Source organism: Narcine bancroftii, chromosome 3 (genome assembly GCF_036971445.1).
Source record: "Narcine bancroftii isolate sNarBan1 chromosome 3, sNarBan1.hap1, whole genome shotgun sequence".
Lineage (NCBI taxonomy): Eukaryota > Metazoa > Chordata > Chondrichthyes > Torpediniformes > Narcinidae > Narcine > Narcine bancroftii.
In genome coordinates, this window is record NC_091471.1 from 18,889,818 (window position 1) to 18,906,041 (window position 16,224).

The following is a 16,224-nucleotide window of genomic DNA, read 5'->3' on the forward strand; positions in this document are numbered from 1 at the left end:
CCAGCTTTGCAGAGAGACTGGGATTTGCATCTGAGGATTTGTAGTCTGCCACTTAGGGGAAGAATAGCGAATGATATTGACCAGGTTGCTGTCACGGGACTGAATGGGTTGCATTGTGCTTTTCTGATTCTATATTTGGATTAGAATCAGGTGAGATCCTAATTAATCTCGCCAAGTTGTATACAGAGGTAATTTTAACCACTGCTGTGCTCCATGGATATACGTTCCATTGGCTACTTTGCAGGAAGTCTGGCATTATTCACTTAGCCCGAATAGGAACTATCCAGCTGAGAAGAATCTTGATTCAAGAGACGAGTCAATTGGCAAAATAGAACCTGTTACCCTGACAGTTCCATTGCTTGGAAATGGATTAGAGATGGTTCGAGCTTCTGTGAGGAATTTCACCAGATGCTCCAGCCGGAACAGTGCTATGTGGTGCAACTGACAGGGAGTGTAAAAGTGTTGGTTGTAATGGGATGAGGCAGAAAGCATGAAAGAAATGATGAAGGCATGGAAACTGAACTGTTGACACTGCAGTGGCATGGTAAACAATGTGGTTGTCTCATGGATTATATTACTGACGTTACGGGCCAGAGTCCTTCTTTAAGGTATAATCAAAAAACAGGAAGGCATCGGAGTAAAGATTGAAAAATGCCAGGGGGAGGAGTCTGTCAGTAATATATAGAACCAGAGAACTATAACAGCACAGAAACAGGCCCCTTTGGCCCCTCTAGTCTGTGCCGAACCACTTTTTCTTCCCTAGTCCCACTGATCTGAACTCAGTCCATAGCCCTCCATACCTCTCCCATTAATGTATCTGTCCAAATTTCCATTAACTGTTAAAATTGAGCCTGCAGCTAGCACTTCAGCTTCATTCCGCATTCCCACCACTCTATGAGTGAAGAAGTTCTCCCCCTAAACTTTTCTCCTTTCACCCTTAACCCATGGCCTCTTGTTTGAATCTCACCTAACCTCAATGTAAGAAGCCTACCTACACTTACTCTGTCTGGCCCCCTCATAATTTGAAATCCCTCTATCAAATCTCCCCTCATTCTTCGATGCTCCAGGGAATAAAGTCCCAACCTGCTCAACCTTTCCCTGTGAGTCAGTTCCTGAAGTCCGAGCAATATCCTAGTAAATCTTTTCTTCACTCTCTCTATCTTATTGATATCCTTCCCTTTTAAAATATTTTATTGAGTTTTAATAAAAAACCTTTACCCATGATAATCTAGTAAATGACATAAACTATATCAAAAACTTAACCGTAATGCTTTTCTTAACTTAATCTGATCGAAAACATTAAATTTAAGATTCGATAGAATGAACAGTTAACACATTCTCTATAATATACATAAAGATAGTATTACAAAGGAAAAAAGAAGAGAGAAAAAATCCTTCCTAGGGTTGTGACCAAAATTGCACACAATACTCCAAAATTGGCCTCACCAATGTCTTGAACAACTTTAATATAACATCCCAACTCAATACTTAGATATATGAAGGCCAATATGCTCTCTTTACAACCTTCTCCACCTATGATGGCTCTTTCAGGGAATTATATATCTGTATTCCAAGATCCCTCTGTTCTACCACCCTCCTCAGTGCCCCACCATTTACCATGTATGTCCTTTCGTTGTTTGTCATTTTACCAGCTGGTGCAGATCCTTCTGCAAGCTTTGAATACCTTCCTCGCTGTCCACAATGCCTCCAATCTTAGTGTCATCTGCAAAATTACTTATTCAATTCACCACATTATCATCGAGATAATTGATGACACACAACAAAGGTTCCAGCACCGATCCCTGAGGCCTACTATTAGTCAAAGGCCTCCAATCTGATGAGCAATCATCCACCACTACTCTCTGGCTTCTCCGGGTCAGGCATTGTTGAATCTAGTTCACCACTTAACCATGAATACCTAGCTGTGGTGAATGTCTGCCAAGCTGCCTGTCTCCCCTCTGGAGAGCCTCGCTGTACTAACATTGGCTGTGCATTACCTCTACTGTTAAGGACACTCCCCTTGGGTATAACTGTGTATGCCCCTATTGTCTTTCATTATTGTACCATGAGTTTCTGCTAATAAAAGCCATGATTATTGTTTGACCCCATCGTCTTTGTCTACTTCATCAACTGGCACTTCAATTTTATTAGCAGAAATGGATGCAGCCCTCAAGCCAGAGCGGTTGATAATCGACCAGACTGCCCTGAAAGCCAGAGAAATGTTCAACCACTGGATTGCTTGTTTCGATTACTACATGGCTCGAAACAACGTGGTCGATGAGGCGATATAGTGGGGCCACCTGAATTCTCTGCTGGGAGAGGTCCCTTTCGCCATAACGCAAGGAGCTATCACTCTGACTATAGCCCGGGAATGTCTGACTACTTACTATGCAGCGCCATGGAATGTGGTGCTTGCTCAACACCAGTTGCTGACTAGATGCCAGAAACCCGGGAAAGTGATGCTGCCTATGCACTGGCCCTCGACTCGATGGCAAACAAATGTGATGTCAGGGCAGTCAATGTGCAACAACACCGCAATGCCTTGAAGCTGGATGCTTTTTGTCAACGGAATTGACTCCATTTACATCCGACAGAGGCTGCTGGAGATGGAACCCTTAACCTACGACAGGGCAGTCACTCCAGCCAAAACACTGAGAAGTGCCACGCGATCCAATGAAATGCTAGAAACCGAAAAGGAAACATCCAGGAGTGCTGGAACCCCGAAGGAAATAAAAGGGCAAACTCCTGAAAAATGCTACTTCTGTGATAAGAGCTGGCACCCCAGACAGAAGTGCCTGGCTCGATTTGCTACCTGCAGCTATTGTGGGAAACTCGGCCACTTCGGTAAAGTGTGTAAGGCGAAAAGTACTCCCACTGATAAGAAGAAGAGAAGCACGAAGAAAATGCATCTTGGAGCTGCAGGAATGGAAGACAACTGTGAAAAGGGGGATTCTTCAGACGAGCAGGCTGAATCGACTTCAAGTGACGGCAAGGTGAGATCCCCTGTGATAGCTCAATTAACTGTAAAACTTGGGGGATGTTACGGACTGGAATGGTAGACTATAAAGGGAGAGGTGAATGGTGAGACTCTTGATTGCCTGTTAGATTCAGGGAGTACTGACACTGTACCTCTAAGAGATCTGGCCTTTCCTGGTTCACCCCTTTCTCACACCCCTACTCAGAGTGAGCCTGAGAGATTGGACTCACCCCCCCCAGCCTGTGATCCCTAGTCAGCTTTCAGATGGCCATGCTGAGGTTCCACTGCCTCATGCTGGCGATTCTGGAGTGGGTCCAGAAGTCAGTCCTTCCCACACTCTTTCTTTTCTTCTTTGGCTTGGCTTCGCGGACGAAGATTTATGGAGGGGGTAAAAAGTCCACGTCAGCTGCAGGCTCGTTTGTGGCTGACCAGTCCGATGCGGGACAGGCAGACACGATTGCAGCGGTTGCAAGGGAAAATTGGTTGGTTGGGGTTGGGTGTTGGGTTTTTCCTCCTTTGCCTTTTGTCAGTGAGGTGGGCTCTGCGGTCTTCTTCAAAGGAGGCTGCTGCCCGCCAAACTGTGAGGCGCCAAGATGCACGGTTTGAGGCGTTATCAGCCCACTGGCGGTGGTCAATGTGGCAGGCACCAAGAGATTTCTTTAGGCAGTCCTTGTACCTTTTCTTTGGTGCACCTCTGTCACGGTGGCCAGTGGAGAGCTCGCCATATAATACGATCTTGGGAAGGCGATGGTCCTCCATTCTGGAGACGTGACCCATCCAGCGCAGCTGGATCTTCAGCAGCGTGGACTCGATGCTGTCGACCTCTGCCATCTCGAGTACCTCGACGTTAGGGGTGTGAGCGCTCCAATGGATGTTGAGGATGGAGCGGAGACAACGCTGGTGGAAGCGTTCTAGGAGCCGTAGGTGGTGCCGGTAGAGGACCCATGATTCGGAGCCGAACAGGAGTGTGGGTATGACAACGGCTCTGTATACGCTTATCTTTGTGAGGTTTTTCAGTTGGTTGTTTTTCCAGACTCTTTTGTGTAGTCTTCCAAAGGCGCTATTTGCCTTGGCGAGTCTGTTGTCTATCTCATTGTCGATCCTTGCATCTGATGAAATGGTGCAGCCGAGATAGGTAAACTGGTTGACCGTTTTGAGTTTTGTGTGCCCGATGGAGATGTGGGGGGGCTGGTAGTCATGGTGGGGAGCTGGCTGATGGAGGACCTCAGTTTTCTTCAGGCTGACTTCCAGGCCAAACATTTTGGCAGTTTCCGCAAAGCAGGACGTCAAGCGCTGAAGAGCTGGCTCTGAATGGGCAACTAAAGCGGCATCATCTGCAAAGAGTAGTTAGGAACTGTACCAGTTCCCAAGGTTGCAAAGGAGCCACCAGTTTTGAGAAGAAGCACCAGAATTCGTAAACAACCTGATCGGCTGACATATTCATAAAACATCTCATTATATTTCGATTGCTTGCTAGATACTGACGTAATTTGACTGTTAAGAGTATTCTCAAGGCCAAACATGGTATCCATGTATCGCTTGCTTCAGTCTTTCCTAGCAGCTGTCCTTTTGATTTTAAACCTTCTTCTGCTGGGGGGAGACTGTGGTGAATGTCTGCCAGGCTGCCTGTCTCCCCTCTGGCGAGCCTCGCTGTACTAACATTGGCTGTGCATTACCTCTACTGTTAAGGACACTCCCCTTGGATATAACTGTATATGCATCTATTGTCTTTCATTATTGTACCATGAGTTTCTGCTAATAAAAGCCCTGATTATGATTGGACCACATCGTCTTTGTCTACTTCATCAACTGGCACTTCAATAGTGTTTGATCCTTCCCTCTTTACTTCATAGAGTCCATAGGAGTCCAGATATTTAAAAGTGACCTTGAGGACCTTTTTGTGTCCAGCTGAGTTCTTTCAGCATCTCTGTGTATTTTTAGTACAATCACAGCATCTGCAGACTTTCAAGTCAAGTCAAGTTTATTGTCATCTGATTGTGCAAGTATAAACCATCAAAGCAATGTTCACTGGATGTCGGTGCAAAACATGCAGACACAACACACATAACACCGAAGTTCATACTAGACCTGGGATACTGCCTGTGTGGAGTTTGCATGTTTTCCCTGAGACTGAGTGAATTTCTATCGAGGGCTTTGATTTCCTTCACATCCTAAAGATGGGGTGGTGGACTAATCAGCTGGCCAGGGAGTTGCTTGGGATGTATGGGAAAGAATAAGTTACAGGGGTACAGTATAGGGAAACATGGAGAAGGGGAATGGGACTAATAGAAAAACAGACACTTTTTAACATTATATCAGTCAGTCAATTTGCGGAGAACATGCTCTTTGGCCCATCTTTAACAATTCCTACCAAGATGGCATTCTCGGCTAGTCGCATTTGCCTGCATTTGTTCCAATCTCTTTGAAGCTCATTCCTATCCATTTATCTGACCAAATGTCTTTTGATTGTTAAACTTGCTCCTGCTTTGACAATTTCCTGTTAGTTTGTTCCAGATAGAGACCACTTGCTGAGTAAAAAACAAAAAAGGCCCTCAAGGTCACTTTTAAATATCTGTGCATTCACTTTAAACCTGTCCCCTCCACTTGTGAAATAATCTACCCTGGGAAATAAACCATGAGTGTTCAATTTTATCCATGCTCCTTACAATTTTATACACCTCGATTAGATCACCCTGCCTTCACTCTCAGGAATAAATAACTACCCTGTTCAACCTCTCCCCTTAATTCAAGCCTCATGAAGTTAAGCAGGAAAGTTTGCAGATGCTGTGATTGTGGTGCAATACACAAATGTGCTGGAGGAACTCAACAGGATCACAGCATCTATTGGAAGTAAAGGCTAACCAATGATTCCGGCCTGCACCCTTTGTCAAGGTAAGAGCAAAAAGCAGGCAGGCACTTGAATGAATAGGTGGGGGAAGCAGCGGGGGCTAGGGTTTGTGGGGAAGCATGGGTTGGTAGGACAGGAGGAGAGGGAATGGGCAGGGGAAAAGTACAAGCTGATAGGTAAGAGGTCATTGCTGGAAGGGTAGAAGAGAAGCTAAAACATCTCTACAGTAAGATAGACAAATTTTTCATCCATGCCAAGAAAAAGTGGTGCAAGATTGGACTGTGACAAATTCTCCAGAGTGCGGAAGCAAATTGACAGCACCATTAGGAGTGCCCATAGACAACATTTTTCTACAATCCTTGAAGGAGTACATCCTAAGTATTTTTGGAGATTTGGAGATAGGTGAAATCCAGATGGACAGACAACACTGGTGTCCAGATACTTAAGGTGAATAACTCTCTGATCACCCAGCACCAGGAGAAAGCAGAACCTCTTGCAAACTAATTTCAAAATATCCTACCTGAGAAGATACGGATCCTTCATCTTTTCCTGATCTACTGCCCAGCCCATATATAGACATGGCTCCGATCACAATTGAGGACAAAGGTGTCAAAAAGTTACTGCTTAACATCAATATGGCAAAAGCTATTTGGCCAGACCAGATTCAGAATCAAGCCCTCAAGACTGCAGTTGAAGAACTAGCTCCTGTTCTGTAGCTTATCTTCCAGCAGTCGCTCAACTCAGGTGACCTTCCCATGGATTGGAGAAAGGCAAACATCACTCCTCTCTTCAAGAAGGGCTCAACCATCAACCTGGGAAATTATTGTCCTGCTTCCTTAACAAGCACCTGCTGCAAACTCCTGGAGCACATAATTGATAGCAGCCTGGTGAAGCATATTAACAGTCACAATATTCGTGACAATATTTAGGAACCATAGATCATGCCAGTCCCTGGCCTAAAACTTCGTAGACAACGTGACCACTGATTTAGTAGTGCTCGACTTCTACAAAGCATTTGATGCCATTCCCCACCAAAGATTTATTAAGAAGCTTGACTACTGCAGTATTCACTCAGAACAAAAAGATGGATTTCCGGTTTCTTGACAGAACATCTCCAATGAGTATGCATGAATGGAAAGAGCTCTGAATGGTGTGGTACATCCCAGGGTACTGTGTTAGGCTCACATTTTTTTTCACTCTACATTAATGCCATTCACGGAAAAGTCACAAGCCTATTCGCGGAAGGCTCTTTGCTATACCGTCCAATTAAATGAGCTGATGACAAGGATGCTCTCCAAAAAGATCTTGATAGCGTGGTAGAATGGTCATGAAAATGGGGCATACAATTCAATCCTTCCAAATGGGAAACCATGCATGTCACCTGGAAGAGAAAACCAGGCAAAACATCATACAGCATCCTGGGTGTCACACTTGATGAATCCGAACAGACTGAATACCTTGGCATCAAAATCCAGAACAACCTGCATTGGAATGATCAGATGTATCATACGGTGAAGGCAACAGGAGTCCTAAATTTTCTGAGACATAACTTCTGTCAAGGAGAAGTTACAACTCACCCTTGTCAGACCACATTTGGATTATGCAGTAGCTGCATGGGACCCATATACAAACAAAAACATGTCTATCATTGAGCGAGTCCAGAGGCAGGCAGCCTGATTTGTCACAAATACATAGAGAAGAGAAACGAGTGTTTCAAAGCTCTTGGATTCATTAAAGTGGAGTTCTCTCCAAGACAGACGTGAAGCACACGGCCTGACCTGTTTTTACAGAATGCTAAACTACCAGCTCAATATAGACTAAAAATTCTACACCGAACCCAAGCCTGCTAGGAGCAGATGAGGACACCAACCCAATTTGTGGAGACATCTTCCAAGACAGATATGTACAAGAATTTATTCTTCCCCTGTACAATCTTCATACAACCTGACCCAATTAAATTTAAGACAGCTCTTCTTTAAAAATCTCCTCCTTAAGGACACCCTCCCCCACCTTCAGTTTAAATTCCAGGCGGAATATTTTGAAAGATCAAGAACCAAGATGCAAGTGTAGCATTTCTTGTGCTCACAGGAATAGGTACCAAGTGGGTGATTAGTGGGAAAGGATGAGTGGACAAGAGAGGGCTAGAGGGTGCTGTCCCTGTGGAAAGAGGAGAGGGGAATATGTGCCTGATGGTGGGATCATGTTGTTGGTGGCATAAATGCAGAGGTTAATATGTTGGATGCAGAGGCTGGTGGGGTGGTAGAGGAGGACAAGAGGATCCTTTCCTTGTTGGGTCTCATGGCTCAGTGGAGGGGAAGTCTTGAAGAAAAGGAATGCAGAGGACAGCAGCAATCATCGAAGACCCACACCACCCTGAACATACTCTGTTCTCGCTGCTGCCATCGGGAAAGAGGTATAGGTACCACAGACCCATACCACCAGGTTCAGGTACAGATGCTAACCCTTCACCATCAGAATCCCCAATGCCAAAGTCAATCATTTAAGGACTCTTGATTGATTTTCTCTGTTCTCTCTGTATTGCACAGCCAGTTTTTTTACATTCCTTATCTGTTTACAGTTATTTTTTAATTTGTTTACATGTTCACGCTGTGCGCAATTTATTTTTTCACTACCAATTAGGGGTGATTCTGCCACACCTGCAGGAAAAAGAATCTCAAGGTTGTATGTGATGTTATATATGTACTCTGACAATAAATCTGAAATCTGGAATAGAATCTTTGCAGGGCACAGGGTGTGAAGAGGTGCAGTTGAGATCACTACGGGAGTTGGTGGGTTGGTAGAAAATCCACATCTTTATGAATTTCCAACTTACTGATGTCTTTCCTATAGCTAGCTGGCCAGAATTGTACAGAGTTCTCTCGGTCTGTAGCATTACGATGTTATCCTGATAGAAGTATATAAAATTATGAGACGCATGGGTAGAGTAAACTATCAAAATCTTTCTTCCAGGGTAAAAGTATCTCATACAAAAGGACATAAATTTAAAGTGCGGGGATGGGAAGTTTAAAAGAGGTGCATGGGCCAGGTTCTTTAACACAGAGAGTGGTAATGAACTGCCAAGGGTGGAAACATGCAGATTTAATTTACTTTGGCATTATGTTCGGGCTGGATGCGATGGGCTAAAGGGTCTGTTTCTGTGCTGCACTGTTTCATGTTAAGACTGTAAGACATTGGAGTAAAGTTAGGCTCCACTGCCTGGCCTTCTCCCATCAGCTTTGATGTCCTGGCTTATCAAGAACCTATCAATCTCTGCCTTCGATAGACCAAATGACCTGGCCTCCACAACAAATTCCACTGATATGCCACCTCCTAGCTGCATCTCCTTTCTAAGTTGATTCCATTCAATCTTAAAATTGTGCCCTCTTATCCTAGACTCTCCTTCCATGGGTAACAACCTTTCTAAATCGATTCTAACCATTCCTTTGAAAATTTTAAATGTTTCAGTGATAACCCCCTCATTCTCCTAAATTCCAATGAGTATTGGCCAAGAGCTACCAAATGATAATTCTTTCATTTCCAGAATCATCCTTGTGAACCTCCTCCACAATCTATGATCAAGAGGACCTGAAAACGCTTCAGTCAACTCCAGCACGGCCGGGCAGCATTGATCAACCTTTCAGCTTACTTCAGTGTGGCTCTCTTCCTCTCTCCTTGATACTTCTCTCACCTCAGATAATGCACTCCATTCAGTGTTACTATCCAGTTAGCTTGGATTACCAAGTGGCTCAGAAGGACCCATCAATTAAGCCAATTCAATGTGAACTGGAATACTCCATATCCCCTGGGAAGTTACAGTGAAAATGAACCCAGGATCAGTGTGAGGCCGAAGACGTGTGGATTGGAGAAAGGAGCCTTGTGAAATAATTCTAATGGCAGGAGATATTAAAATTAGGGCATTCTTTGCCATCTTAATGGAAAATCAGATTAGTTCCAAACGAACACACTTCTTTTTGTAGACTGCATTATCCTTAGTATTTAATTGACATTGTGTCATCCATGCAGGACAAGGGAGAGGCAGTTGTATGCAATCATTAATCAGAGTGTAGCTAATCTTTACAGCAATATATACGTACCTCAGTTGATGAATTTGGGAAGAGGCTTTGTTTACAATTACAGGAAGAATTATTGGAGTAGTTTTAATTGTGGAAATCAATATCACAATGGAAACGTGGACAAACTAAGTTCTTGTAACAAGACGATCGCAATTGAGGGATCAAAGAGGGAAGATGGTAAAAAAAAACAACTTAATGTGGAAGCTGGTGATTAGATCCAGCAGCTTATGTTGAGAGGTACCTGTGGAAGATAATGTAAGCAAATTAACAAGGAAATAGGATAGATTATTTGGCAGATAAAGTAATCAAGTTGTGATGTTTTAGAGAAGAGGATAATTGGCCTGTTAAATTTGTATAGGTTCTTCTGAAGAAAATCACTCCAGTTAATTTAAATTGTCTTTCTACAAAAGGACCATTTTTTTTCTCTTTCAAATTTTGATCTTTAATCATTAATCAAGACAGATGCTTCATGGTACAGTTGACTCAATTATCCAGGGTAATGGAGGAGAGCGTATCCAAGCAAGAACACTGGGTAAAGGATCCCAGTAACCGCGGCTCGTAGACGACAGTTCAGTGTATAGAACCTCTTACTCCTGCATCCATTGAACCAGGCTTGGAGTGAAGACCGTGTATCTGCTCACCACTGAACAAAGGCGGTGTCCAACCATAAAGAGAACATGTCGGCACAGTACAGGCCCTTCAGCTGATAACACTGTGCAGACCAAAGTAAACCTACTTGACAAGGGTGGCACGGTTGACGTAATGGTTAACACAACGTCTCTGCAGTGCCAGCGATCGGGGCCAGGGTTTGAATCCCGTACTGACTGTAAGGAGTTTGTATGTTCTCTCCATGTCTATGTGGGTTTTCCCCGGGGGTTCTGGTTTCCTCCCACCCTCCAAAAATGTACAGGGGTTATGGGTTAATTGGGTGTAATTGGGAGGCTTGTGGGCCAGAAGGACTCGACGTCTAAATGAAAATAAAATTAAAACAACTATCTAATCCTTTCCTACATCACCCCCATACCTTTTTCTAACATCCACATGAGTCTTTTGAATGTCTCTATTGTACCAACCTCCACTACCACCTCTGGCAATACATCTCACCTCTCTCTGTGTAAAATCATACCTCTACATCTCTCCAAAATTTTCAACCACTCACCTTAAGCAGATATCCTCTGGTACTCACTATTGCCACCGCAGGGAAAGGTGATGGCTGTCCACCCTACCTAAACCTCTCAGAATCTTATCTATCCCTGTTAAGTCACTGCTCATCCTTTGTCATTCCAAAGAACTCAAACTCTCTTAACCATGTCTCATAAGACATGTTCTCCAATCTAGGCAACATCTTGGTAAATCTCCTCTGCACCTGTTCCAAAGATTCTAAATCCTTCCTATAATGAGGTAACCAGAACTGAATGCAATACCCCAAGCCTGCTCAACCATTCTATCAACTTGCATGGCAACCTTGAGGAACCTATGGACCTGGACCCCAGGATCTCTCTGCTCCCCCACACTGCTAAGAATCCTGCCATTAACCATGTACTCTGGCTTCAATCTTCCAAAAATGAATCGATTCATATTTATCCAGATTGAAATCCATCTGCCATTTCTCTGCCCCAATTCTGCATCCTGTCCATACCCTGTTGTAACCTCTGACAACCTCTGCACTATCCATAGCACCTCCGACCTTTATGAAAGGCGATAACATGGATGGATGAAAACTAACTGGTCTATGGTACTGTGAGGGTGACAGAGGTTGGGGGTGCCATGATCTTTAATTATGTATGAAGTTAGAATGGTAGTTACATCTACCTACTATTCATTCTCCCCTGAGGGGATATGGATATTAAACTTCCTGATCAAATCAATGAGAACTCTTCAGTTTGAAGAGCCTTACCTGTTTCTTGATTTGCCTTTGTGGGGAATCTTAATAGATTTGGTAGAACATAGAACATTACAGCATAGCACAGGCCCTTCAGCCTATGATATTGTGCTGACCTATATAAATCTACTCCACAACAATCTGTTTTTTCTCTACTTTATACTCATACTCTCTATTGTACCAGCCTCCACTACCACCCTTTGAAATGCATTCCAGGCATCTTTGTGTGTTTAAAAAAAAATTACCTCTGGCATCTCACCTGAACGTTCTATCACTCACCTTAACCTTGCTGTAGAATTCGTGGTGATATTTTGCTTTGTTTTAGGATTAGGGTTTGACAGATATATAACAACAATTACAGTAAAAATACAGGTCATCTCAGCCCCTCTAGTCCGCACCGATCTAAGTGATCTTCTCTAGTCCCACCTACCAGCTCCCTGTCCATAACCCTCCAATCCTCTCACATCCATGCACTCATCCAACCTTCTCTTAATTGACAAAATTGACCCTGCTGCAACCACCTCTTCCAGGAGGTCATTCCACTCAGCCACCACTCTCTGAGTGAAGAAGCTCCCTCTCACATTACTTCTAAACTTTTGCCCCCGAACCCTTAACTCATGACCCCTCATTCCAATCTCCCCTACCCTCAAGGGGAAGAGCCGATTCACATCTACTCTATCTATCCCCTTCATAATTTTAAATACCTCCATCAAATCCCCCCTCAACTTTCTACGCTCCAATGAATAAAGACCCAGTCTACTCAATCTTTGTCCGTATTCTAGATACTGCAATCCAGGCAGCTTTTTAGTAAATCTAAAAAGAGATGAGTTCTTCTTGGATACAGTTGCAACTACTCAGATCTTCCTGATGCTGATTCAAGACTGAGATTGACTTTTGGACAAAAGGAGATTTCAAGGTTATGGGCACTGACTGAGGAATGAACAGGGTCTCAGACGTGAATGCAAGAACAGGTCGACAGGATGCAAAAACACCAAAATGCTGGAGGAACTCAGCAGGGCTCACAGAAGGTAAAAATGTACAACCAACGTTTCGGGCCTGCGCCCTTCTTCAAGGTACGAGCCAACAGAAGCAGGGCCCCTGAATTAAAAGTTTTGGTGGGGAGGAGTAGCCTGAGAGTTGTTGTCTGGCTTCAGCCAGATAGTAGTTAGTGCACTAGACTACAACAGCACCAACCTTGTCAGTGGGCTCAGGCCCAGAACATTGGATATAGATCTTTGCCTCCTGTGGACGGTGTGCGACCTACTTAGTTCCTCCAACATTTCTGTGTTTTTACTACAGACGCACCACCCTGCAGACTTTCGTGTTTCACTCTGTGTTGAAAGAATGGACTGGCTTATCCCAGAACTTGTTCCTTTAGTATGTTTTAACGATGGACTGGATTGAGAGGATTAAAATAAACCTGCACTTTTAAACCCACACAAAATGCATGGGGAGTTGTCAACGACGTGAAAAATGAGGCAGATTTATTTAGCAGCCGACTGTGAAATCTGAGCCTTTGCATTGTAGTGAGAATAACACGGTGTTCCAGTTGTGCTGTGATTATGAGGGTGATCAATAAATTTTTGTGTCTGAGACTGCTTACAAACAGTTAATTTAATCATTCATGAAACAATATCCTTCAGTCAAAGATTATAATTTTTTCTTGGAAATGGCTAAAAAAATCTTTTTTAATCTCATTAACAAACTGAACATTTATATTTTACATATTGGTTGGTCTATAACAGCCATTCCCAACCGGGGCCACAGCACATTTAAGTAAAAGCCTTGTTTTCTTTTCACCTCATGTAGCAAATAATTTGCTACGAGCAGGAGTGGGGGTCTTGGGCTCCTGGCAGGAATGGTGTCCTCGGGCTCTAAAATTCCTTCAACCCCAAAAGTTCAATCGACACCTCTGGCATTTATCAACGCCTTTGGATAGTCCCATTGACCCCCAGGGGTTGATATCGACCATTTTAGAGACCACTAATACAAGTTATTTAACATAACAATGTCACTTTATTCTATTCAATGAAGGGTAGGGGAGGGGTGCAAGGTCAGGGGGAGCCTTTCTAAAGCTCAGTCTAGGGGCCCGGTTGGTAGTTAATGTGCCACTGGTCACAACTCAGGACAGGAGGCAATGTGGCTATGGAGGTTACAGGAGTACAGGAGATGGCAGCATTGCAGAAAATGACAGGATCCGTGGACACTTGATGTCCCCGAGGACACTCATTTTTGCTTCTCTTGTTTGTGGTGCTGTATTAGTAGTGGCTAGTTTTGGGACCTTATAAGGGCAAACGAAAGAACAATTTTAAGCACATAACAATGGATGAACTTTTGGACTGGTTTAGATACATATATAGGAAAGATTTGGAAGGACATAAACCAAATGCAGGCATATGGGATTAGTTTGGGTAAAGAGCTTAGTTGGCATGCACAATTTGTTCTGAAGCCGCTGTTTCCCTGCTGTTGAACAGTTTAAAAAAAAAGTATCAATTCAATGAATCAATGAGCAATTCTTCACTGGAATTGAAATTTACTGGAAAATGTAATATTGTGCTTTTTTAAATAAAGTAATTAAAATGATTAGATTAAATTAAATCCAATCCATTGGTAAAACATTATGATAGTAAATTCATTTTATTACAATTTTGGATTTATTTTAGCTCCACTACTTTCTGTTTTATCTCCTTAGTTTGGTTTTACATGACTGCTTTATTCATTACACTTACTAAATGGCTACATCACAGCCAGTTTATTCAATCTTGTCTTCCCTAGTTAACCGTTTATTCTCTCAGCGTTTACTCCAATTACTTTTAGTGATTGGGTTTTCCACTCAAGCCACTGTTTATGAAACCTCTTCACAGTACAGTAGTCCATCCATTCATATTAATGGCTGGATCGTATATCTGGCAGTATTCCTGCTTGTTGTAATTCCATATTAAACTTTGAGTTTCATATAAGTGATTTCTCGGGGAATGCAGTTAGCGTGATGTTGTTACAGTGCTAGCAAACTGGGTTCGAATCCAGCACTGTCTGTAAGGAGCTTGTACTTTCTCCCCTGGTTAGGTTTTCTCCGGGAGGGGGATGGTGGAGGGGAGGGGTTCCCGCTTTTCTCCCAGCTTCCAAAATGTACGAGGTTGGTAGGTTAATTGTGTGTAATCGGGAGGCACAGGTTTCATGGCCTGGAAGGTCCTTCTACCATCTTCTTTGGCTTGGCTTCGCGGACGAAGATTTATGGAGGGGGTAAAAAGTCCACGTCAGCTGCAGGCTCGTTTGTGGCTGGCAAGTCCGATGCGGGACAGGCAGACACGATTGCAGCGGTTGCAGGGGAAAATTGGTTGGTTGGGGTTGGGTGTTGGGTTTTTCCTCCTTTGCCTTTTGTCAGTGAGGTGGGCTCTGCGGTCTTCTTCAAAGGAGGTTGCTGCCCGCCAAACTGTGAGGCGCCAAGATGCACAGTTTGAGGCGTTATCAGCCCACTGGCGGTGGTCAATGTGGCAGGCACCAAGAGATTTCTTTAGGCAGTCCTTGTACCTTTTCTTTGGTGCACCTCTGTCACGGTGGCCAGTGGAGAGCTCCTTTTACCATACTGCATTGTTAAAAAAAATTAAACGGACCCACGCTCAACACCTGATGTTAAGAAGAAGAATGCGTATCCCTCAAAAACTGAAATTCCCTCAATTTCCCCAGGTACATTTTAATGTCCTGAAACATTAACTTTGTTTCTCTTTCTACGCAGGTTGCCTGACCCATCGAGCATTTGCAGAATTTTCTGTTCTCGTTCTTACGCATTTCATTCTATTTTCATTCCGTCAGAGGAGAACGCTCCAGAAATATTTCCGAAAAGGTTTCCCTGCCGGTAACTCCTCCCATTTGAAGGCTTCAACCTCAGTGGTTTCCTGATCCCATCTGAGGATCCCAATCCTTTTGTTTCGGCTTTCTCGCAAAATGCCTTGGGAATCTTCTGTATCAAAGACTTTGTATAGTTCAGGCATTTAAAAATATGGTGGAAATGAACAAAAGGTCAATTCAAGATTCAAGACTCAACTTATTGTCATGTAATAAAGACAGTGCAATACGACACGGAATTTGTTTCCGTCAGCTGTAAAGCAGACAGATTCGCCATTGGCAGGAATTGCTTGAAGCGCCTCTTACAGTCAGAGAAAGGGAAGCAAAAGAGAGCCCCCTCAGTGTTGCTGAGTGTACGTGAATTTACCTCCCAGTGCTGCTGCAACCCCGTGGCCACACAGAGTCCAGTCCAAGCCATCAGCCATGTGAGCTCCAGATCCGAACCCCTCACAAGGTCAGGAACCCTTCAGCACCTTCGGCACCCTCTCGCATCCCGGTTCTGATTCCGGCTACTCCTTCAGCCAGTCTTGAGCTTGTCTCCAGCAGTCCAAAGCCTTGTGTGAATCCCTCCCTCGACCACAGTTGCCCGCAGTCCTCG